Consider the following 26,680-nt stretch of genomic DNA (forward strand, 5'->3'; position numbering starts at 1 on the left):
TGAATAATGTGTTACAAGAGCACGTCCTAAAGACCAGTAAACCTTCACACTCTGGAACAGGCCTGTGCCAAGGCTGCTGGATGGCACACAGTGTGAAGAGACAAAATGACAAAAAGAAACATTTAGCTAACTTTTATAAAGAGATAGAAATGTTTTGATGTACATGGTGCATTCTGGTAACATTGCAAATTCTCTCTCATCTAGGAAAAAATATATATTTTTTATATTAATTTGGGGTTTTCACAGTTGATAGAGAATACATTCAAGACAAAGAAAAAAAAAATCTTGGAACAACAACACAAGTCTGCAACATGGAGACCAAAGAGGTTAACTCCAAGGAAATAGAAAAAGAAAATGCAATATCTGGCACTTTCCATATGATGTAAAGTGCATGTTATTCTCATTTAGCAGACGAGAGCTGACTTGAACAATAGAAATATTTGTTAATACATTCTGTTCCGCAGTGACTGTTAAAAATATTTGCTGCATTTTCTGCTTAGATGCTGAAGCTCTCTCATTTCACACCTTTTCCCAGATTTAATCTCCGCAGTATTATTTATGTGGCAATATTATATTCAATTTACAAATTACAGACTGCTGCATAATGGAGTTGCTCTTTTCCCTAGAGGTAACAGCAATAGTTACATTAATCTTCTTTTAAAAAATTATTCAGGGGCTTTCAACATGCTGCCAAGAACTCCCTCCCAGATTCCTTTGTAGTCCTGTTTTTAATTGTAAGAATATCTGCAGAAAATATAACATGTAAGGCCTGGGTCCCAGTGGAGCTCCATGCTGGCACAGGTCCTGCAGTGAGCACCAGATGGGTGGATTTGGGTTTATTTTATCTCTTCCAGCTCAATCCTGTATGTAGATCCTGACCTGGGAACATGGTTCTTCACTGAGTCAGAATGTGTCCAGTGTTGCAGCACGTTTGGCTAGGAAATCTCCAGTCAGCAAATGCTGTTACATACCCAGGCACTTTCCATCACTGTGAGCCCTAGCGACCTTTCCTGGTCTTCCTGCTTCTGCCCCAGCTGTGACTTGAGCACCGTGGCCTAAAATGGCCAACAAATCCCTGGGTGTCCTAATTGTTCCCAGCGTGTTCAACACAGCTGTATGAGAACCAAGAGCTCAGCATGAGCCAACAGTGAGAGGATTATCTCTCCTGGCTGGAGATGAGATGGTTTGTTTGGGTGAGAACTTGTCATCTGCCAAGCACAAAAGATCTGATGAGATGAAGTGATGGTCTCTTCTGATTTAATTTTTAAGACAGTGACATTGTCGTGCGTTTCTCAACAACCAACCACCAACAATAGGCATGTACACACTTGCCAGTTTGTACTGCTAAGAGAAAGTTCTGCCAGTGTTTAACTTTCCCAGGGGACCTTATCCATTAATTCCTTAAACAGCCAGAATTTCACTCTCCTGAATTTCAGGGTTCTGACTCTGCTCTTTGCCAGGCCTATGTTCCTCAACATCACAAACTCAACCAGGGCATGGTCTCTACAGCCCAGGCTGCCTTCAGTCTTTACATCTTTAATGATCTACATTTGTGAGCACTGAGTCCAGTAATGCTTTACCTCTGATTGGTCTGTCCAATACCAGACAGTGTGGTCAGGCATGAAAATATTTGGTCAGCTAATGTGGAAATAAAACTTTTTCTTCTTTAAGATTTGTTACAAGAGCCTTGCAGTTGACATTGTCTCCCGACACTGAAATATTTTTCTGTTCCAGATCTCCTCTAGCAGATTTCCCATGGAAGGAACTCCCAAGTGTTTGAAAGTCTTTGTCCAAATGTGGTCCATATCACTTCTGCCTCCTCAAAGTCTTCTTTGTCCAAACTGATCTTATAGACATCTCAGACCATACCAACGAGCTGCTTTTCCCTCCCCCCCCAGTTTTGGATAGGTTTTGCATAGGTAAAAACAAGTGAAATCCATGTACTATGAGAAATGTCTTCTACAAACATACATGAGGAACAAAAGGAACTTCTGTTAGTCTATTACTTGATGTTGATGGTTTAAAGTGCTAGTAATGAGACGTTGTGAGACAGATGCATTCAATAAGTATTTCTGTTCTGGTGGATCAAAGAAGGAGGAAGTATGAGTACATTATGAAGCTGATGAAATGTTTTCTGGTCTTACAGTAAAATGGGTGAATGCAAGTCAACTCAGATCTGTGTCAGCAAGGCTCTGTAAAATGGCACTGAGGCTTCTTAAGGCAGCAACTCTGGAAGCTGCACTTTCTCTAGGCAGGTAATGAATGCTGAGCTTGTACCCAGAGGTCAGAGGTATGACCCAAATAATAGTAAGCTAGTTGGCCTAGCTTACTATTGGTCTTGGGAGCAGTATATAGGAATTGGCTGATATTGAAGACAAAAGTAAAATCTGTTCCAATTAATTTAACTTCAGTGAAATTTGAGCTTTCAAGTCATTGTTGTATCACTAGTTGAAAAAACACTTCAAGATTAGAACTCTGATGAATCAGTCATCTGACTATAATATTTAAAAAATTTTTTAAAAGTAGCTACTTGATTCCAACAAAGGTATTTTATGGGCAATTATCAGTTGGGAAGGCTTTCCGGAAGGGAATCACTCATTTCTCCATTCCACCCAATACAATCTGTTTTTAAATCACAAATATACTGCAAATACATTTTTAAGATAGTACGAAATGTTAAAAAATAAAGATGATAGTGCTTTTGTTTTAAAGTGATCAGACTCACTTCATAATCAAATGCAACCGAAACAGTTCATCGTTAGAAACAAGAAAGCATGAACTGTATTTACAGGATTGGATACTGTATCACAGAAAGCTTGAAAAGGGCTATAGGGATTGTCACACGTAATCAACTGTTCATGAACTCCTACTGTGATCTCAATATTAAAACAGCTACAGTGGTCACTGGAAGTACAGAGATAGGGGCTGGGATTGGGGATGCAATATTCTGTCTGTATAAGGCAGAAATAGGACCACTTTTGCAGTGGCCACTGAAGTGGATAGAGGAGACAAGGGAAAAATAGCTAAAGGATCAAGATCTTCATACAGCACACGTTTATTCCATGATTATTTCATGATGGATTACCCCAGAAAATAGCTTCCAAAAGTTTTTCCATGAAACAGCAGATCATGCAACTCCTCTGCTGGACGCTCCCTTAAGTCATGTTTTCTGGATTATGTTCCAGAGGAAATCAGTGGGGGTTGCAGCTTTCTGAGGTGAGTTTAGTGTTGGATACCTGCCTATGTGCTGTGACACGCTGCCTTGGCTAATAAATCGTGACCTGTGTGGTTATATCGGTCAAATGCTTTCTCAGCCAGAGCAATTCCCAGCAAATCAGTGGGCTCCTTTCACAGTGCCCATCTGACAAGCACGGGGTAGCGCACAGATGGTTTAGATATAAAAAAGAATGTTGCATCAATACTGTATGTGTGAAATGTTTCAATTATTCCTAAAATATTTTTAACATGTTCCAGATTTATCAGGCAAAATGTTTAGGAAATAATTGGAGTTTATTCTGTTTTTAATTTTGGTATAGTATATTATAATAAACACATGTTCAAAATACATTTTAGGTATCACCAAATATTTATAAAATGTATATAGGTGGAAATCCCAAGGTCACCACAGTAGCTTTATTTTGCTAGTCTGTTCACAAGGAGATGAGTCATTAAAACCTATGGCTTTTTCTATCTGTACCAAGAATCCTTCTCCTACAGATAGTGGATAACCTATTGGTTTTACATATTCATGTAAGATTAAGCTTTCTTTGATTGCAGAGGTTGAAGTTAACCCACCCTCATATTATTCTTTGCTATAATAAAAACTTCTAGTGGTATTTCCAAGTAGACATATATGTCTCATACTTAGCATCTGATCATATTACTGTCATTTCCCACTAAAAGATGAATTAAATGAATGAGTATCCCAAGCAATTCTGGTTAGGAAATCAGAAAAAAAGATGGTACGATACTTTCTGAAACACACAGTGGGCTTTTGCAATTAGAACTAATTGTTATGTTGTGTGTATCACTACTTGCCTTGAGAAATACTGATGAAGATTGGAGGCACTATCAACCAGGGAACATTTTTCCATTTGTTTTAAAACAAAGATTGGCTGTTTTCTTTTGATTTCCTTCATGTCCTTGGAGATTGCAGGTCTGGAAAAAGGCACACATTTTCCTAGCCTGAAAAGTAAAATATTGCCCTCCATAATTCCCATTACCTTACATGAACTCAGTTTGTATTTTTTGTTGTTTTTATCCAAAGTTTTCATCAAGAAAATCTTGACATAGAAACAACTTACATTAACCAAAGCAAACGTGGTTTCAGTGCTCAAGACCAACATGCCTGATCCCCTCCTTGCCCCAGCTGCTGGGGACAAGCTTGTTTTCCATGTCAGCTCACAGAACAGTTGCAGTGTTGTGGGGATAAGAAGACAGACACGAGAGCAAAGATCTTTGGTGGTAGAGCAGGACTGGCAAAGGAGAAGCCAGTGCCATATAGCTGCAAACCCAGGATTCCCTCTAAACATGATGACATACATATGTAGACATGTACTGTTCCAGCAGGTATTATGGGGCCCAAAGAAAGACTTTGAAAGATGAAAGCATTGGGGATTTTTGTTTTCACTGTTCTTCCTCACTGTTATTAATAAAAATGTTAAATTCAGCTCTTCTACAAGATTAAACTCAAACAAAATCTCTAGACATCTAGGCTGTACTGACTCCTGCTGCTGGCTTAGGAAATATTGACTTTTCTGAAAGAAAAACTATTTTCTCAATTATAATTTTCATTAAAAACATACCATAGTACAGATGCTGTTCTGTAATATTCTTCTAATCTCTGTGAATTTATTTAATGTGTTTACTACATCAGAAAATTCTTAATAGCAACCATTCTTCACCTCTCTTACCTCAGTGATGTGGCTGACCCCTCCGTATGCTTCATCTGAAGACTCACCATCTACCAACAGTAAACTGAGGAGATCTGGGGATAGCAAATGATGGTTGAACTTGATGATCATAGGGGTCTTTTCCAACCCCAATGATTCTGTAATTCTATGATTTGAATGACTTTTGACATTGAAAGTCTGTTACACCTGTGACCAAATACCTTATGTCCATTATAATGTTGGAAATCTTGTTTATTTTGCACCACTTCCAGAAAACAGTGCAAGAAGCTGTATAATATATATATAAGGAGTTGGTGAAGCAAGGCAGCAATTTGGTTTACTTATCAATGTTAGTATTTCCAGATTCTAGCCCATGGAGCCAGCAGGTATGGTGCATATTGAGAATATCTATGTAAAAAGTAATGGCAAATTAATGCAAATAAATTGGCTATGATAAGACTTTTTCATTCATTTTTTTAATAGTTTATCATGCTGCAATCTAATTAAGATGTGGTAAATTGTGATACAGACATTATTCAGGAACTTAATGCCACATAAACCTAAGAAATTCATTTTTCTAACGTTTTTTAATTGTCTTCAGATATATAGATGGACACTAACTGTAGCAAGGCCACATTAAATTCATTTTAAATGAATTTCAAGCCTAATTTAAGGAAATCATGATCTCCACTCACACTGAAGTGTGGTTTACTTTGACATCAGCAAATCTACACACAAATCTAACGTGGAAAGGAAAGCTGTTTCATGGGCTAAGCAGCTAGTTGGAACTCACAAATCCTGGCACCACTTCTGGCCTCACCATGGGATCTTGGAGATATTGGGTATGGGACTCACCCAAATGTACAAACCAAAAGCCCGAGTTGGATCTGGGTGTCCTCAGAAGTTAAATGGAAAGAGAGTGACTCCCCTCAGGCTGACACTGGATTCCTCGTTTTGAGAAGGTGTAAATTAGTGCTGTGTACCTTGACTTCAGCAAGGCTTTTGTTGTGTCTCCCACAGCATCCTTGTAATGAAACTTAGTAAGTGTAAGATAAATAAGAAGACAGTGAGGTTGATTGAGAAATGCCTGACTGGCAGAGCTCAGAATGTTACAGTCAGCAATGCCAAGTCTAGTTGGAGGCCTGTAACTAGCGGTGTTCCCCAGGGGTCAGTGCTGAGTCTGCTCTTGTTCAACATCTTCATCAATGACCTGAATGAACACTCTCAGCAAGTTTGCTGATGATACAAAACTGGGAGGAGTGGCTGACACCAGAAGTCTGTGCTGCCATTCAAAAACCTGGACAGATTGGAATGTTGGGCGGAGAGGAACCTGTTGAGGTTCATCAAGGGCAAGTGCAGAGTCTTATACAGGGGGAGAAATAACTGTGTGCATGTGTACAGGTTACAGCCTACAAGAAAGGAGCTCTGCAGAGAAAGACCTGGGTATTCTGGTGGACAACAGGTTGGCCATGAACCAACAGTATGCACTCGTGGCCCTGATGAGGCCACATCTGGAGTGCTGGGTCCAGTTCTGGGCTCCACAATTCAAGAAAGATGGAACTTCTAGACAGTCCAGCAAATGATCACAGAGATGACTGGGAGCCTGAAGCATCTGCCCCGTACGAGGAAAGGCTGAGGGACCTGTAGAAGAGAAGATGGAGAGGAGATCACCTAACTGTTCATAAATGTCTAGAATGTGGGAGTGAAATGGATGAGGCTAGGCTCTTTTCAGTGGTGTGCACAGACAGGACAAGAGGTAATGAGCAAAAACTGCAACGTGGGAAGTTCCATAAAAGCATGAGGAATAACTTACTTATTTACTATGAGGATGACAGAGCACTGAAATAGGCTGTCCAGAGAAAGTGTGAAATTTCCTTCTCTGAAGATCTTCAAAACCTGCCTGGATGCTTTCCAGTGTGACCTACTGTGAGGAACCTGCTTCAGCAGGGGGGTTGAACCTGATCCCTTCCAATCTCTACGATTCTGTATAACACACATGCACTGGACTCAATGCTGTGCTGTATAACTGTAATTGTAAGTGGAATATCCCTGCACCTCGTCTATGAAACAGTGCTAACAACACACACTTTGTCTCAGTCACACTGTAGGAAGGAAGGTGCTGAGAGCTGTGACACCCCCAGCATGGAGCTTCCCTGAGGTGTCACCAAGACATCTGGGCTGGCTTCAGAACCAGAACAGCCCCTTCGTGTGGCCCTGTGAAAAGGCCAACTTGTTCACCTGAGTGCTGTGGGACTTCTGGAAAGCAGGCAGGTGCCTGCTGCAGGGCTGTGTCTCACAGACGTGCTGATGTGCCCCAAGTCGGTGCTGGTATCTCCAACTCCACAGGAGAGACAGGCACACCAGGAGTTTTCAGGGTTAATTCCTCAACCACCCTTTTTGTAAGTGGCTCAGTCCTTCATCAAACACATCTTGGTGGCACTTACACAGCTGCTTCAGAGTCACACGAGAGAATAAGGACAGACTCAGTGTGCTCCCAATGCTGAGGGCTGCACTCATGCCTGCAGCAGCACTTTTCTGCCTGCGTGCAGGATTTCAAAGAAGCAGTGGCTTTATTGTCCCCAAATCAAAGCTACATCTATAGAGCTTTGACAATAGAAACAATTTATATGCATAAACATTAGTTGCATGCTTTCTAATTACATGATCAGCCACTTAATGCAGCCATTACTGTAATACTTCTAAACATCCATGAGTTTACTAACTGAACCCTGCTGAGGCTCACATTAACACTTAGTAAATGGACTATTCAGAAAATGGCATGGTAAGAGTTACACCTCTAAGTAATATTCTATAGAGCTGCATACAAATTGTAACCACATTTTCATAAGTGATAAAATGTTTTATCCTCTTTTGAAAAATAAATGCCATAAAAGCCAAATGCAGTTCATAATAAGAAAGGCAAGGAAGGATATAGCTGGCAGGGTTCAAGAGGTTTTGAATTCACATTGTTGAGTTGGATGTAATACAGAATCTGGGCACCTAAATACCTTTGTGGGTCTGGCAAGAAGTTCTCGGCCACAAAGTATGGGCAGGGAAATGGAAGAAAATTCAGAGTTGCTAATGTGTGGTTCTACTTTAAGGACTAGCTAAGTGAAACTGGCACCACTATGATGTTAGTGAGATTCCTGAGCTTATTACACGTGCCTTGCTTACTTAAGTGATGAAAAGCTCTTTTTTGAGGTTGGTTCCAACTACACCAGTAAGAAAAGGATGTTCCAGATTGCACTGCATTTCACTCATGTGTCCCCTTTCTCTTGCATGGCTGTTACAGAACTTCATTCCTTCTGTAAAGCCTTTATTCATGTTAATACAAACTAATGGGGGGAAAAAAAAAGAAAGGAACTTCAGAAAAAATGATCTGTTTTTCCAAACAAAAGATTTTGGGAAAAATTATTTTGCTGAGGAAACCCTTTAAAAAAAAAACACAAGTCACGTAACTAAGAAAAGATGGAGAGAGACACTGAAAAGTTAGGAAAAGCCAAGCATTCCCTATTTTCCACTCTGATATATTCCAAAAGATTAAAAATCTCAAGCCAGATAAGTAAGGTACCCTGAAGCATGGCTTTAATTAAAAAAGAAAATTCCAAAATAGAGGAAGAAATAGAAAGTTTCTTCGTTCATGTGTCCCCACTTTAGGTTGCTGCTGTACCAAAGGAGAAGACAGAAAGCAAAAACAGAAAAATGTTGTCAGATCTCTTCCTGAAAAAAAAACAGGAAATGATTGTTTCTTTTTCTAGAAAAGAGTGCATGTCCTCTTAGTCATAATTAAAATAGGCGAATTTGGAAGGAATATAAATGTTTCTGCTACTGCAGGACATATCAACAGATAAATAGTTAAATGGACAATTTGTGAACAATTAGCCTGTAGTTTGCCTGCTGCAGTGTTTCTTCCATTCTCTAAAATCATTGCTACTGCCCAATCAGGAGGAGCTTTTCTGGCCCGAAAGGGTGGGCTGATCCCTTTTTTTGGATGAAGCAGCTCACATACTTTGGCAAATGCCTACACTAGAAAATGAAAACCACCCCTAGAACTCTCCAGTTCCTTAAGATTTTTTTGCTCCTTGTTTAATCCCTTCCCACAACTGTCCCTAGAAGCACAGCATGAGCCTGGCCTTTTCTACTGACAAACAGCAGTGAGGCTGAGTAGATGTGCCTACTCCAAAACCTACATAACATGAACAACCTCTATAGGCTTTCAGTCATACCCTTCACATCTGAGCTCAAAATCATTCTTCCACTATTTCTCCAAAACAATTATAAACCATAGGGCAAGTAGAGAATAAATAACCCCATCTTACCACTAACCCTCCTTTTTGGCTAAATGGATGTCTGCAGTTGCACAGCCTGTAGATTTTCAAAGCACTGCGCTTCTCAAAGCTGGCGAGCAGGAGATGAATAGTGCTGTGAGATGCCTTTACATATCTTTTCCGCATTTCTACTGAATGGAGTTATACCAGCTGCTTCTTTAAAGAGGGAACTTGCGTCTTGGAGCTGCTCAAGTGGGAAACAATTCCCAGGCCAGCCCTGCCATGACGCTGTGGGCGATCGCCAATCGATTCCAGGTGCTGCTCACCAAGTACAGCATGTCCCAGATTTCTCATGGATGAGCTGGTGCCATTCTGAGACTTTCCACTGCTTGAACAAAGCTAAAAGTTAGCTTTTCTACAGAGAGTTGTGCTTACACATGGGAACAGTAATTTTGTCACCAGTCTGAATATGCTTAGGCATCTGATCTACCCTTGTGTTTATGATTCTTCCCATCTTTCATTTTGATTTTATATCCTCATCCCCATGGGAGTCTTTTGCAAAATATTTTATAGGCAGAGGGATTATAAAGCGTGCTGCCAATGAATAAGGCAGCATCCAAAATCAGCTTGTCATTGCAACATATTGTGTTTCAAGTAAGAGCTCCACCACCAGCGCTGCAAAGACAACTTCTGAAGGGAGGCTGTGAGAGAAGGTGCAAAGAAAATGAAGCCACTTTTTTTCCAGTGGTTCCCTGTGTCAGGCAAAGAGGCAATGAGCACAAAATGGAGCACAGGAGGTTCCCTCTGAACACCAGGAAGCACTTTTTTTTCTCTGTGGTCACTGAGAACTGGCACAGGGTGCCCAGAGGGCTGTGTGAACTTCCTCCTTGGTGATCTCCAAATGCTGCCTGAACATGGGTCTGGGCACTCTGCTGTGGGCGCCCCTGCTTCGGCCAGGTGGACCCAGAGGTCTCTTCCAACCTCAGCCATTCAATGAACCTGTGCCCTGTCACAGCCCTGTTTGATCATCCTCATCACTTGTTAGGACCACACTGTTTTGTCGTTTCCTCTTGTTCCAGGCTCCTGGTTCATGTATGTAACAGTGAAACAAACTTGACCTCAAGCCATAGCATGGGATAACCCAGGCTGAGCAGTTCCTTTGTTCTCCTCATGAGGCTTTGGCTGGTGCCAACCCAAACATCCCACAGGTAGGGCCAGGATTTTCTTGCAGGAAAACCAAGGCCAGGAATTGCTGCTGGTAGACAGCAGGAACAAAAGGGCCCCTTTTGCAGAGATACTGCATCTGCATGGAATGTGAGCAGTGACAGACAGTTGCTCTTGAAGCAAATGGTCCATATGTTGGTCCATATTCTGTTAGAAACTTCAGATGCATGCCAACAAGTTAGAAATGGCCCCTCTTAGAAACATATAATGGTGTAGTAACTAGGGAATTTTCTCAAGAATGGGAACCTGGCAGTAAACCCATGGCACTTGCTGGGCCAGGACCAGTGTTTTTGTAAAGTGCATTTTGCCTCACCTCCAGTGCCAACTGCATACTTTCTGACAACCTGAAAAAGATTACTTTAACCAGGAAAAAAAAGAAGGGGTATGAGAGCAGAGAAAAAAATGCAGCTTTTCTTGTGTTGTGACCATTTCTTAACTTTGAGTGAAAAAGCACTTGCAATTTTCACATGGCATTAGCCTAATTTGTCCAAAGATCTGTTTGTGATTTGTGGGAGATGTTTGTTAAAGCTAATGTAAAAGGTAATACTGGGATTTAATCCTCAGGGCTTTAGCAAATAACCACTATCTTTTAATAGGAAGTGGGTGGCATGCTGGTTGTCAACTCTAATTTCTCTTCTAGTCTGAAATCTTACCCATACTTTTCCTATTACCCAATACTACTAACTTTTACAGATACACGGTATCTGCTTTTTGTGCAGGACAAATCCAAAAGGTAGAACCTTCAGCTGAGGTTTCTCATCTTTTAGAAGAGCATCTGGGAAAGCATCAAAGCAGAGGACAAAGTTAACATTTGAAAAGGCACTCTCAGAACACCCATTGCTCCTGTGGTTTGTGCATTATGTTTTTTTCCAAGAGATCTGGATTTGATGTCTTGTCCTTTGCTTTCTGGGGTGAGGAAAGCTCTGAGCCTTTTGAGAGTGGTGAAGGGCATTCAATAAGGAAAGAAGGGACCTACGGCGAAGATCAAAACACCAAAACAATACACAGAAAAAACAAGAGAGAGCCAAAAAGACTCAATCCTACGGTACCTAACAATAATTTTTTAAGGCATGAGTTTGTCCAATGTGTTGTTTATTCATCCAGTTTATTATAATGATGAACAGCTTTAAAATTGGAGTAGAACACTAATTCATACTTTATGTATAGAAGAAATGATAGACAGCTGTGATCCAGAGGGCCGCTGGGGGAGGTCTCAGACTGTACAAGTGAAGGAATACGACTTGGGGTCTCTGTTAGCAATGAGAAATTATATATTGCAAATTAAGTAGTTCTTCCTACTACTTAATGAAAGCTGGGCACATGTGACTGCTATTGTCATGCCATGATCAATGTGATGTGAATTTGACCTGTACTTACACTGAGCTGGAGGAGTTTTTCAGTGCTTTTGAGAAAAGGAATAGGAGCAGACTGAAGCTTCTCACTAGTCCTCAGCCAGGTAACCAGCAGACAGATTGGCTCAGAGGCATCTTAAGAAGCAGAAAAAATGAAGGCTATTAATTTCACAGCACTATTGAAATGAAATAGTAGTATGGATCTACTGACCCTTGGAGGGTCAGCCAAAGGCAGAGTGGTAAATCTTTGCCTTTTAGCCCAAGAATGGAAAGATGCTCCAAGCAGGTGACTCCATAGCTTCATGCCTGAGCAACATGCATAACAGAGACATAGTTTGGATTCACTGTGGTCTTTAAAGCAGTATTCACTGTAGTTCCACAGAGGCAAAGTACAGAGGAGCTTCATCCTTACTGCTGGGCATCTGTGGTAACATCAGACACACGGAAAGAAACACAGAAGCATTGGCACCTCAATTTACTCACCAAAAAACCTTTATCATACACACAAAGAGATATGAAAACCAGAACATATATTCCAACAAAAGACAAATCCACATGCAGCTTACCTGAACTTAACCACTGGTGCAAAAATGCATCTCATCCCACATTCAGTAAAAGGTTGAGCTGGAGGTGTTAATCACATAGATGATTGCAAGGGCAGATCAGATTACAGACGAGCACATGTTGGGGCTGTGGTTTTGCACCACATATGTAATAAGAATGACGTGAAATTTTGCCAGTGCAACTTAATCCGGGTTGGTTGTTTGAATGGGAAAGAGGCTGCAGGGAATGTAGACCAACATCTAATAAATCAAGTGATGGGCAGGGAAGAAGATTTTAAGTGGGGGGAAAAAAACACAACAACCTCGTGTTTTACATTTTAGAAGAAGTCTTCATTCTAAAAACCATTCAGGAAATCCTTCCAGACAGCATACAACCATAGACTCTCTCAGTATTTTTACACGAGGTTTTAAAACACCTCAGTAGTTATTTCTGAACAAAACAATAATTCAGGACAAATGTCCAATTCCAGTCAGACCCTAATCTTGCCTACATACATATACAAAACCTAACTGTAAACCCACTCAAGAATAGGCCAGTGATGGCTGTCAGATTACATCTGAAAACAGAAGATGTGCTCTGATAACATCCTCAGACCTACCTCAGCAGTACTGCCTTGGTGCAGCAGCAACTTAGTCTTCCGGCTCTGTGGTGTATGAAAGCCTAATGCTAACCCCAAGCTCAAACATAACATCAGACTTGGCTCTACTATGAGCTGTGAAGTGATCACGTAGTGATCCATGACCTCTGCTAGACCCAAAACTGCTCACATCTACATGATCTACTTCAGCTACAAGACTGAAACTGGATTAACAAACACTTGTAATTTAGGGAAAATGCTCAGCACTGTGTTTATAGTGAGAATTAGGATTAGAGATAGGCTTAGGACAACATGACTGATGGCTTCCTGAGAAGAGTCCTATCTAGATATGGAACTAATGTGATGGGATCGTGTACTGAAAAGCCTGACAGAGCTGACCATTTTTATCTGCTATTTTGTACAGTAGGTTTGGATTTGGGGTTAAAATGGGAAGTATGAGTTATGACTGGATCTCATTGGGGTTGCTTAGGTTTACAACCTATGTTAGTCTTTTATTTCAGGATTAATTAGACATGATGTGAAGATGATGTATCATTTGGTAACAAACGCTGATGGACTTGAGTAAGCAAATTTTTAGAACAAGAGCTGGGCTAAGGTGGTAATGGAACCAGCCCAGACCTCACAGCCACCAGACAAATGTCAGTTCTAATTGTGGCAGCTACTTCTGAGGGAAAATAAAAACAGAGAGAGAATACAAAAGATTAAAGGAAAACTCTGCCCAGGGTCAGCTGGGAAAAGCAGCATCAAGGACCCAGACCACAGTCATCCTCTGGGACTCTCTCCAGAGCAGCAGCTGGTGAGCATGAGAATGATTTTCAAGATGCTTTTCCTCTTGTAGACTTTATTTTCCATTGGGACCCATTCAAACTCCTCATTGAGAATTCCTGTTTATGATGGTATTGGTGTCGATCAGAGTGTGCTAATCAAACACAAATGTTTCAACACTGGCAATAATAATTACTATTGCCTACTTTGTTGTGAACTGTTTGGTTTTCTCCAATACAAATTAACATTTACAAACCAAAAGGCAAAGAAAAAGAGGGGAGAGGAGGTCAATTCCCCCAGCAGGGAAGCTCCTTCCCATGAGGACCTGTCTTGACAACTTTGCCAGGATTTGCAGGTGCAAGGACATGAAAATAACAGCACAAGAACAATAGCATACAGAAATTAAAGAAAAATATTGCCAAAGGGAGTCTGGAAAACACTGCCTGAATGACTTCAGGAGAAGATTTTGGAGCTGAGAATGGCAGTCCCTTGGTGTTACGAAGACTAGTGCAATGGGGTACTTAAGGCAGCAGAGGTGTGAGACAAGCCCTGTTTTGCAGCAAGGTGACAAGCCCTGGAAATGTCTATAGATCTCCTTGAGGGCTCCCAAGCCTTTACAAGAACAGACTGTCAGTAAGGGATATAAACAATGTTCTGCTGCAGCAGGCAGGGAGGGACCTGTAGGTCTGTGATGGGTCAGAAACAGTTCATTCCAGTAGATTAGGATCTTCTGGATTGGGCCAGGCTAGCTTAGATGTAAGTATTCCCAAAGAAGTCCCTATGGGCTTCTTCAGTACTTACTCCTGAGCCTGGCAGGTGTCACTGCTCCTGACCAAAAGACAGGCTTAATTTGGGTGTTTCATTGAGAATGCAATGGGTCAGTGGGTAATATCTGGGGACTGCTGACATTTTCCTTCCAGGTATTTAATCTTCATCTGGTTTTCCTTTAAAAAAAAATAATAATAATCAAGCTAGGTGATACATATTATGTACTTAACTAAAGCCAACAGCATGCAAGCCCCAAACCTACTCCTTCAGTATTTGCTGCAGATCTAGACACAGAAATATGGTAGCAAGTCAGAATGAAATTGGAAAGAACTCTTTTTCCTCCTCTGAACATGATCTGTCAGACACTATTCCCCACACCTACAATTACTGATTTCATGCTATTATTTCATTGTGTTGGAAGAATTCTTTGAAAAGTATAGCAGATTTTTACCAGTAATTTAAACTAGCTACCAGTCTACATCCTGGTTACTGCGTATCTACTGCCAAGACACTGTTTTGGTAACAGTTAATAATCAGCTGTCTGGACTACCTCACCATAAACATTACAGGGTTTCATCACTCATGTTTTATTTAATTCCACTTGTCATCAAGGTCTATTATTGGAGCCTTGCAATTTTGTTCAAGAAAACTGATTTTTACTACTGTTGAAAGCTCCTCTACGTACTTTTTGCACTTTATTCTCCTGAGCTAGGACCCTTTTCTTTTGGTTCTCAGGTTGACATAAGATGTTTATTCAAATAAATTCGTTAGATGATTGACATGCTATAGGTGTCCCTGGTGGAGTATGCTTGAGATGCTAGGGGGAAAAAGGAAAAGGCAGGAGGTTAGCAAATGAGTACAGCTAAATATAACCACCTGTCTTTGACTCCACTCATTGTACCACAAATTCCCTCTTGTTTACCGTTCCATAAAGGTTTGTCCCAGCTGAAGAAGGTGTAAACTGAAATCACCCTTTCCCCATGTACTTCATCTCTCTCATTGCCTTCATTTTATTCCTGTTATTACTTCCTGCACTTGGTCTAGAAGCACGCAGTGTAGAAGGTTGTTGGAATAAAGTAATGGTAAAAATGGTCAAGGATTAACACAGGAGTAATGATGGAGCAGTTACTTCAAGAGAGTTTCAGGTGACTAAATCAAGTAAGCATTTCAGACCCTGTAATAGGCAGTGGTGGTCTTGCCACTCACATGCTGGCTTTGCTTTGCATTTACTTGGTTCCCCAGCCTGCACTCCTGAAAATGGAAGAAAAGGATCCTGGCCATAGTGCCAAGGAGTAATTGCTCATGCACCGAAATATCTTCAAATGGAGGGAACCCAGAAGCAGTAGTGGCTGGGCTAGAATGAGCCCCCCATGTTCTACTGCCTCCAGAAATTCCCGAGTCTGAAATATTTTAATGGGAAATTTCTCTTGCTTAGAGCTGATTCTTCTTGTGGAAAAAAAAAAAAAAAAAAAAAAAAAAAAAAAAGAGGCCAGGCAAATCAACATTTTCCTAATGGAACAAGTTGAACATAGCCTGAAGCAGCTCTGTGCTTGGTAATACCCCAGTAAGCAACCTAACAGTGAAAGACAACTGAACAAAACAGGAGAAGACATTTGTTTCCTTAAAGTAAACAGCAGGTGCTAAGGTAAATAGGTTTTTGTAGAAGGCCCCTAAATACGTTGATACTCATAGGCCTAGACAGTCGTGCTTAGAACCCTGTTCAGGCACTGCCTTGGAGAATTCTGCTCTGCAAGGCATGCAGTCCCAGGGCATGAAATAGACAGTCCTGCTTGGAGTGTGTGTACATAGCTCAAGGCCAGTACTGTGCTATGCTGTTGCCACTATTTGTCACCAAACTGTCCAGCTTCTGGATTGCTCTGAGTGCAGGTGGAGCAGATGCACAATGTTTTGCATTTGTCCACGTGGAGAACTCCCAGCCTGAGATGCTCAGGAATGCTTTGCCAAGAGAAGCAAACATCTCTTCTCTTTATACTTCCCCCCATGTGCCCTGTGAATTCTTCTTTCTCTGTTGTTCCTGACCTTTCTCAGATTCAAAACTGCTGCTCCAGGCACAGGACTTGGAGTCAGCACTTACTGTCACTGAAAAATTATTCTGTATGGCAGAATCAATTTTCTTTGCCTGGAGCATTTTGCTGTCCTGTTTCCCCTTTATCTCCATTATTCGTGTTCCTCTTCATTATTTTTTTCTCTCTTCAGTCTCTTCTTTTAACCATTCTTTAATCCCAAATCAACTTTATTTCCAAACACTTTCTCTGCATCTGAAGTTTGCTTATTTCCAAAATTCCTCCACATCTATCCTTAGTAGTCTTATTGGGTTTGTCATGCTGAAGCAACCTTCAGTGGTTATGGCAAGACAGTATGGAATGATGGCAGAAAACCCTCCCTGAAGACAGAATACTGGGTCTACACACAGTACTGTTTTGGTGTCTATGGTGCTTCTTCAGGGTGGTGATGCTTGGTGGGACTTTGAAATGCTGATAGCTGGATGGCATTTTCTTAGGCTGCCCGATGTTTCCAGTCAAGGTAGGCGCTTCCTTCCAAATACTGGAGGGTTTGGAGAAGAGGTTGGCTGTTTCTCTTTTTCTTTTGTTGGGTCCAAGTACACCCAACAACAGACCTCTACCAGGATTTCCTTCTGGTGCTTTGCTCGCATGCTGGGCTAAGCAGTGTTAAAAGATAATGAAGGTGACAGAGAAAGAGAAAGTAGACTTGGGTACTCCACCCTCAGGTGGATGGATCAGAGCTTTCCAGGGAGGTGTCCTACTTTAGTCTTTCACAGCTCTGCCTTTCACTACTTTTTGCTGCAAATCCCCTCTCCCCCTCTGCCTCACATTTCTTCATTTCAGCTTCAATCATACTGGATGCTATCTCCTGATGCCTACTCCCTGTTCTCCTGCCTGAATCAAACTCTCCTTTCCCCTCTGCTCTCCTCTTGCTCCCTCTCATAGCTGATTGTTCCCCTTCAGCCTGCCCTGCCCATTCAGGCACATCTCGTGGTGCATCCACGCAGCCTGGCATGTTTTTCTGCCCCTTTCTGGCCCCACTGCAATAACAGCAGCAGAACTGCATTATGCTCATGTCTTTACAAGCTTATACAGGAACACACAGTGGTGTTTTACAAGGCTATAAAAGTACATCTTAAAGGAAGCAAGCACGGGAAAACAGGAGAAGTGGGGCCAGATCAGCTGATGTAAATAAAGGTTGCATTGGATTAAAAAACTCTGCGACTATTTACAGCAGCTGCAGGACCAGACTTGTGGTCTCCTCCTAAAGCAGGGAGGTACTGGAGCATCCCCTCTGTGTTGTGGTGGATGCTGTCCCAGCTCCCCTTGCTCACCCAGTGGAGAGGGATGCTGGCAGGAAGGAGGAGGTGGCCCTTCACTCCATCTGGAGGCACAGCCATGTTGCAATGATAAGGGCTGATGCTTAAGGTAAGCTGCTACTCCATGCCCACCAGTGATGGACGGATACATTCTCCCTCTGCTTGTACCTGCTGCAGACTGGCTGCCATGAAGGGAAGAGCCCTAATGGTTGGAACTGTGCAGGGTTTGCAGTATTCATCAAACCATGCTGTTTCAGGAATCCCAAATCTGCCTGGCAAGGTAAGCTAAATCCAGTGCAGGGGCATGACTTGTAGATGGTGGAAACAAAACAATAAGAAAGGAAGGGAGATCTCGTGGGAAGGGCCAGACATTGCATTTTGACATGTTCTGTTCTGAGAACACCAGAACATATTTCAGTTTTCCCTGAAATAAGTGTTAAACTTTTCATTCATCCTCTGAAATGAAAAACTTGTGCCATGATAGGACTTTCTGGATTACAGACCTGCTGCCCAGTGTGTACTTTCTTATAATGAAAGATAAACAGTTTATCTTTCATGGACCAAATCTTTGTAAGAATAAAAATTCCAGTAGCAGTCCTTCAGGAGAGACAGCGTCCCAGAGATGCATCAGGATGATGTAGACATCTCTGGCAAGATGCTGTATGAGCACTTACGGAATCCAGGCATGTAAGTAAAGCAATAAACCTACACATTGGGTAAAGCTTTTTTTTTTTAATAGGATACTTCAGGAGTAAAGGAAGGTTTGGTTTTTTGGTTTTTTTTTTTTTTTTTTTTTTTTTTTTTTTTTTGTGGTATGCACTTCCATTGACAGCCAGAAGAGGTAGAAAATGTCACCCATACACTCAACCATACTGCCTCCATTGACTTGTTTGTGTCAGCTACAAATTTTGAAGCACTGCATTTTTACCTCCATTATATACTACAAAAATTAAAATAACCCTATTCTATTGAATTTTTAAAAGAGAATAGATTTCAAACAATGGGATCACTTGATGCGTTTTTTTTTTTCTTACGTTGAAATTAAACGCTCAGAGAATCACAGAACATCCCAAGTTGAAAGGTACCCATAAGGGTCACTGAGTCCAACTCCTAGTTCTACACAAGACCATCCAAAAATCAGACCATATGACTGAGAGCATTGTCCAAACACTTCTTGAACTCTGGCAGGCTGGGGCTGTGCCCACTGCCCTGAGCAGCCTGTTCCAGTGCCCAACAGCCATCTGGTGAGGAGCCTTTCCCTAACCCCCACCTGACTCTCCCCTGATGCTGCTCCATGCCATTCCTTCGGGTCCTATCACTGTCACCAACATCTCTTCATTTCATTTGAAAAACAAAACTAAACAAAGAGCTTCCAACCAGCTGTAAAAAAGGTGTGAACCCCTCTTGTCCCAACAGCCAGTTTTGTGTGATGACTGTGAAAGAGCAATGAAAGGAGGTCATGTCTGAGATGAATCATTCAGCTTGCATCTCCAGTGGCTGCAACTCACATCCACCTTGGCTGGGGAAGAGAGGGTCCGTGCTGGCCATAGCTGCCCAGCACTCATTTGCACCTGTGAGCTGGGGTTGTAAATCGCTGCCAGATCTGCTTGGGGACAAAGAAACACCCAGTCAGGCTGGGAAATGTTGGGGTTTGGATTTCAGAGGATCATTAGTTCTGGTTCCCAAATCTGTGATTAAGGTTCTGGAAACATTCACAAGTTCCCCCATGGGCTGAATCTTAGCAGCCATCCTGGAGAGGAGGAGCATGGGTTGCATCCCCCACAGCTTGCCCTGAGGTGGGAATCATAAGGAACATGGAGCTAGGCTCCTCTTGCCAGAGCTCAGTGTTTCCAGGGCTACATGCATCTGTGAGGGTGTAAAACTGCTTCTAAAGAGCCCCTTTCAATGAGCTGAGGAGATACACCAGGGAGAAGAAAAAATGTGCTAAGATGTGATTGCTAAATAAGAAATCTGCGAGGCCAGTTTGGCATTGCAGAGGCTTCTCCTGCGATTTGGCAGGGCTGCCTACATATTGTGCAGGTGCAAATGGCTCCTCCAGGGACCCAGGGCTGCTAGGCCTCTTTTCCAGCAAAAGGCAAGGGGGGAAATAAAACCACTGGACCAAGCCCTGCCCTCATTAACACCCCTGAATCCTACTGACTGAAGGCAAAATGTTCCCCAGATCAAGTGAGACAGAGATTTTCATCTCTAATTCCTGGCTTGGCATGCAGCTACTCAAATTCAGACTTCTCCATGCCAATGGAGGTGCACTAACCTCCATGGAGCCATGAACAAGAGGTTGGCTCCACCATGATGTTTCCATCCAATGCTTTCTATGCACAAATTAACAGATCCAAGCGAGGATCATGGTTTCCATATTCCTTCTGTTGGGAATGGACAGTGTGGTCCTGCTGGGTACCTGGATCTGGGAATGGAGTCTGTTCTCCATTATCAGGAGTGTTCACCAACATCCAGGTGCTCTGGAAAAACCTCAGCTTGCACACTGGCAGTGCAGCAGTTCCCAGGCATTGCTCAGTCACTGGTGGGGCTTTCTCTTTGGTCTTAGTGTACAAAGGAGCAAACATTGCAAACATCGATCTTTGTTCATCATTTTCTTTGCATGGACTACAAAATGAGGCCATGAAGAGACGTGCCATATCATACCAGTAGGCATTTTTATCAGTCATAGCTGAAAAACTGAAATGAAAATGTGCTGGAACTAGCTAAATGTAAAAAACTAACACTTTTACAGAGCCTCACCACTGCCAGTTCTGTGTTTTTCACCAGGCAGAGCTGCAAAGCAATTTGGATAAACTAATGTTTATCTAAATGTTCAAAGTGTGCAGAGGTCTTTGATAGAAGAGTAAGCCGTCTGCAGCCTGGCCCTTTGACATACACCCTGCTAGCCTCCACATTATGTTCTGCAGTCACCAGGATATTATTCTCAGGTACAGAAGAAGTAGATAAATGCATACTTTTACTAAAATAACATCCCCTGCCCACATGTATCCCCTTCTCTGGCTTTAATGTTTTACACAGTGTTAGAACTTCACTTCTCTGTGATTGTTCAGCTACAAATTTGGCAGTCTGCTTCATTTTGTAATTGTGTAGAGTTGTTATAATTGTGTGTAAGATTTATTTACTATGGAAACATGGGCTTCTTTCATAATTGCAAATGAAAATTGGAGAAGCCCAAGACAAAGAAGACATGCTATGTACTTTGCACAGCTTCCACTTTCATCTCAGCTGTTTTTTCCAAGACTTTCAATATTTTTCTTGCAATTATTCATTCGTCCTCCTCTAGTGTCGCTCTGCTATGATGACCAGTTGGGCAATATATAACCATGATGCATGCAGACAGTATCTATGGGTTAAAACCTGACTATAATACAGGTATTATTTTTGCAGCTCGATGCACTTATTTTCAGCTATGCTCTAGGTGATAAGATTGCAGAGCTGTAAATCCCTTTGGTCTTCTTCAATCCTTTAGTTGATGTCATTTTTCACTGGGAATAACATGTTATTTCTTTCTGGAGAACTGGGCAGTGCAGGAAAGGTGGATAGATATGATTTTTAAATGCAGTATGTGCAAGATGGGAAAGATGCTGAAGTCAAATATTCACAAAAATTAATAGCTTTCCTGATCTGAACTCATGTTTCTCATGCTCTTTGGATTACAGTAGGGTTACCCTTCTGGTGTCTGCACCCCGGGGATTCACATCTGTGTAAATGTGGTAATAGAAAAAGGTCCTTGTGATGAATTCATGAATTGTTCTCATTGACACTGGTTGATACTTTTACTTGGACAAGTCTCCTTTGCAGGTGCACTGACCACACACTAATTGAAAGGATTATTTTCATAACTTTCTGTGCAGTCTGCAAGGCTTTCTGTGAAAAGCATAATTGTTTCAACCAGCTGCTTGGAGTTGTTTTTATTAATTTCTTTAAATCCAACAATGCTGGATCGGCATATTTCAGACTCTCCCCCAAACTGCATATGAACATAAATAAAATGGATGCATGTGGCTCTCGCATGGGGAGAGAACTTCGTTTGCAAGTATACTACTTCTGTTAGGAAAGGGAAGGGGAAAATCACTTTCAAAATGTACTTTTCTCCCATCCCCTTGCTATTTTTCTCCTCATCCCCACAGCGAATCTTCAATGCACAGTATGTCTGCATGGCACCTGTTGGGATTAGCTAGGGCCAGAGCAGACATGCTGCCAGTCTACGCATTTGCACTTGCTTGATATATCTAATCCCTGGTTTATGCTATACAAACCCTCAGCCATAAAGGTCTCTTTCAGCCGTGTTATTCCACACTTCGGGGTGAAAGCCATCCTTTCTCACTTGCCTCTACCACCATTTCCTTGTTGTACCATGTGCCCAGGCTCAATGGTGGGCGAAGTACAATTCAGGAGATCCTGAGCAAATAGAACTTGACTTCAAGCATTCCTGATGTAAAACACTCATGCCAGTCTCAGCCTCCATGTCCTTCCACAAGCTCACAGATAGTCCTTTTCCTCTCATGGGGCAAATGATTTTGCTGAGCAAACCCTGTGACTTCCCTCTGAGTCTGCCTGTACCCCATCCCATAAGTGGGTGAAAATCAGAAAAATCAGGCAACCAAGGCTTGCAAAACCAAGAAGCTGTCCCAGAATTACTGGCTGTTACTATGCATGTAAAAGTAGCTTTTCATAATTTTCTTGATTTGGACTCTTGAGGGCAGGATACATTTTCTAGCTCTTTGCAACTATTTAAAACAGAAAATTCTGTTTCAGAAAAGGATGGTCTGGATCTTGAAAAAAAATTGCAACAAAAGTTTTGGTATTTCCAGTGAAATAGCAAGCATTGTCAATACAGCTGGTAAAAAAAAAAAAAAAAAAAAAAAAAAAAAAAAATTGCCATTTCTGGGTATATTTTGACATGTTTGAGTTTTTTCCACTCCCAATCAGAAAAAAAACACCAACTGCTTAAGTTCATAGTATTCCATTTGCAGAAGAAAAACACCTTTTATTATGGCAATGAAAATATTATTTTGACAATAATCATATGAAATTAAATGTAGTATGCAAGGTACAAAATTTTAAGCGACATAAAATAGCCAGTAGACAAAGGAGAGAGCTTCTCTCCCAGCAAGGTTTCATGTCATCCTGAACCGGATGTCAGAAAGGCACCTCTGAAGTTGTTCTATCTCTTGGTTGAGTAGAGGATGAACTTCTGGAGTTTGCATTTGCTTTTTCTGCAACGCTGGATGCACTGTGCTCTCGTGTGGATGCACAGTCCAGGACTTGCAGTATGCCAAGCAAATTCTCTAACCAAGAAAGTGTCACAACCAGAGCACCCACAAGCTGGTGACGTTCCGCTGCAGCCAGGACCTCCACAGAGCCTCTGCCACACAGAAGGGTCACCCTTCCTACCAAAATGCCTCTGCCCGCACAGTACCACCTCTAAATGGGACCTACAAGCGCAGCTCAGTCCATGAGGTTGCAGCCAACCAGCAACAAGATCTCCACATGTCCAATCTGCTTTGGCACATACATTTCCTCTTATTAATGTCAATGTCTGAGCTTCATATCATCATAAAAACACTCTTTCTGCACTCGTTTTCACTCTTTGAGGCCCAGCTAGGCCATATTCTCACTGCCATTCTTCAGGCAAAGAGGCATCTGGCCAGTGGTCTCAGTTCCCATCTTCTCATCCCCAGGCTGCATTTCCTTGGTCCATAAGAAGCAAAGCCTCAGCAGAGGCGTTTGCCACATTCCCACCTTCTGCTACTCACTTCCCACTGGGGAGGAAGTGCTCCCCAAGGCGCCCAGGTCGTTGTTTGTCCCGGAGCAGGCAGAAGTTTTCTCTGGCAAGAAATAAAACAGCTTTTGCTGCATGGGGCCCCGCGCCGCCCAGCACGGCCAAGGACAGCACCATCCTGCCGTGCAGCTGAGAGCCTCTCCTCTGTCTAAACAGGTGGGTAAATCAAGTGCTGTTTTATTCCTGCAGCTTAGTCCTGACTGAAAACTGTATTCAGCTCCAGAGTTTGCTGCCATAAACTTCTCAGAAAAGCTATGTAACGCACTGTGAAAAGGAGTGTATGTTTTCCTACTGAATAATACAAAAATAAAGCAGATCAGATTCGGTAATCAGAGCTTCCAAAATAGAAAGCACTCCATAATGTGGATTTCTGGTAATGCTGTTATGGGCTCCTGTTGTGGGCAGGACATAATTGGGAGGATCATAGAATCATAGAACATTCTGAATTGCAAGACACCTGCCAGGGTAGTCAAGTCCAACTCCTGACATCCAGGAACCTAAGAGTTAGGCCATATAGCTGACAGTATTGTACAAATGCTTCTAGAGGACCAGCAGGCTTGGGACCATGACTAGTTCTGTGGGGAGACAGTTCCAGTGCCTGACCACTTTCTTGGCAAAGAACTTTTTTCACTAGGTCCAATCTGAACTTTGCCTGATGCAGCTTTAGACCATTCCTTCACATCTTATTACGTGTCACCAAAGAGTAGAGATCAGTGCCTTCCCCTGGGACCCCTCCCAGGAGGAAATTGTTGCCCCTCAGTTTCTTCTTCTCCAGACTGAACAATTCATGTATTCTCAGATACTCTTCACAAGTCAAACTCTCAAGACTTTTTACTATCTTTGTTGCCCTTGTTTAGATATAATCTAAAATTTTTATATCTTTCTTATGTTATAGAGCCCAAAACTGCATGCAGTATTCGAAGCTGCACTAATGGTAAGCATGGTATCTTTTCATCAGTTAATTATAATGTGCTTAATGCACCTCAGGATATGTTGGTCTTTTTGTCCATTAGGACACATTGTTGATCCATACTAAGCTGTCCATCAACCAAAATCCCCAAGACTTCATGGGTGCACTCTGGCCACTTGTCCCCTATAACACAGCCACATTTGCACTGTTCCAGGAACAGAATCCTGCATTTACTTTTCTTAAACATTGTATGGTTGGTGATTGCTCAGTACTATAATCTTTCAAGATCACTTTTTAAGTCCTCTCTGCCTTCAAGAGAAGCAACAGCTCCTCCACATTTAGTATGGTCCACACTAATATTTACTGTGTACTCAGTGAAATGTATGATATTGTTATCCTGCAGGGTTGTCCTTGTGCAACGCAGGTTCCCACACATGTGCTCTGCGCACACCCTCCATAGGATGCTCCTGCACCCGGCCAGGGCCTAGCAGGCATGGTCTGCTCAGGCTAGAAGTTCCTCGGGCCATGGAGGATTTGGATCAGGCCAGACACATCTCCGGTAACTCCTGTGTTAAGTCCATTTTGTGCACTGTAATATGCAGTGCAGTGGGTGTATGCTTGCAGGGGTCCTTCTCACAGCTGTTGTGCTCTGTGAGTTGCAGTGTGGGCAGCACCCAGCAGTACAGGGCTCCTGCAGCCCGCTGGGACTGTCTCACTCCATGACTCTCTCTGCTTACATGTTGTCAAAAGCTGATGCTCAGCAGGTAGCATTTATTCCAGGCCGGATGTAGCAGGTGGTTTCAACCCAAAAACTCTTTTTTTTTTTTTTTTTTTTTTTTCTTTTTGTACAGATTCCAATTAAGTGTTTATAAGCTATTAGTTACATAAAACTCAAATCACTGATCTTGGCAAGTTTCTGTGCTTCTCTGTGTGCTAACGGCTCAGCTTAACTTTTGTTTGTTGTTGGGGGACTTTCAAGTGTGTGTAAAATATTAACTTTTTAATTTGCAAGGAAATTAGTAGTTGGAAAACTATAATCCCTTACGAGCATGCACGCGCACACACATACGTGCACACAGTCTATTAAAATCACTTATATTATTAAGTTTGTAATAAATCATTGGTGTGGAATGGCACGTGCTGAATCACTAAGTTATTTGACAAAGATCGATTTAAAGGGTTACTCTCAGGCCCCAAATTCCATTTTAAAAACAAGGCCCTATTGAACTTAATCAATGGGTTTTCTGTGATTTCTTTTTTTCCAGCAACTTTAATTAAGAGCTTTTGGGCAACTTTGAAGGTTCTTGTGTAGTATTTTTAGCTGCAGTTGTGAAGTGCTACAGGAGAGCATGAAAACATACCTACACACATTTTTATACTTCTGTCTTCATGAGGAGCTGGGAAGCTTTCCATCACACATTGGTCATGGGTAGCGTTTGTTTCTATAAACCTTGCAAGGGAAAGACAGAAGCATATCTGAAACATCTATTGGACATGCAATGACCACTCCATATTCATAGCCTGGCATAAGTGAAGCCAGTCAGAGGTTTTTCCTCTCTGCCAGGCACATCCATGCCTGCTGCAGCTGAGAGATGTGTGACTCCAAGTCTACATGGGCTCAGGCCTGGAAGCATAGGATGAAAGTATCACACAATAGTTTGCATTGGAAGGGAACATAAAGCTCATTCAGTCCCACCCCCTGCTGTGTACAGGGCTGCCCCTCACCAGTTCAGGCTTCCAAGGGTCCCATCCAACCTGCCTCATATGCCTCCAGTGACGAGGCATCCACAGCTTCCCTGGGCAGCTGTGCCAGTGCTTCACCCCTTTCATAGTTAAGAATTTTTTCCTAATTCTAAACCACACCTACATTCTTCTAGTTTAAAACTGGTACCGTTTGTTGTATCATTACATTTGCTGATAAAGAGGCTCTCCTTGTCTTTCTTGTAGGTCCTGGAAGGCTTTTGTAGAATCTTCTTGCTATAGGTCTCGCCAAATGTAGCTCAGCATTGGTTGTATCACCTGTACATCTCTACTGCTCAAAGGGCCAACAGACACATTTTGCTTTTTTCGTTGTTGTTTGTTTGTTTAAGCATAGGCTTTTTAAATTGAATGTGAAAATGAAGGAGATGGCATATTTTGTTTTCCTTCCTTCCTTCCTTCCTTCCTTCCTTCCTTCCTTCCTTCCTTCCT

Source organism: Centrocercus urophasianus, unplaced genomic scaffold (assembly GCF_019232065.1).
Source record: "Centrocercus urophasianus isolate 14NV4802_14NV808 unplaced genomic scaffold, USGS_Curo_1.0 seq_10, whole genome shotgun sequence".
In the NCBI taxonomy this organism is placed as follows: Eukaryota; Metazoa; Chordata; class Aves; order Galliformes; family Phasianidae; genus Centrocercus; species Centrocercus urophasianus.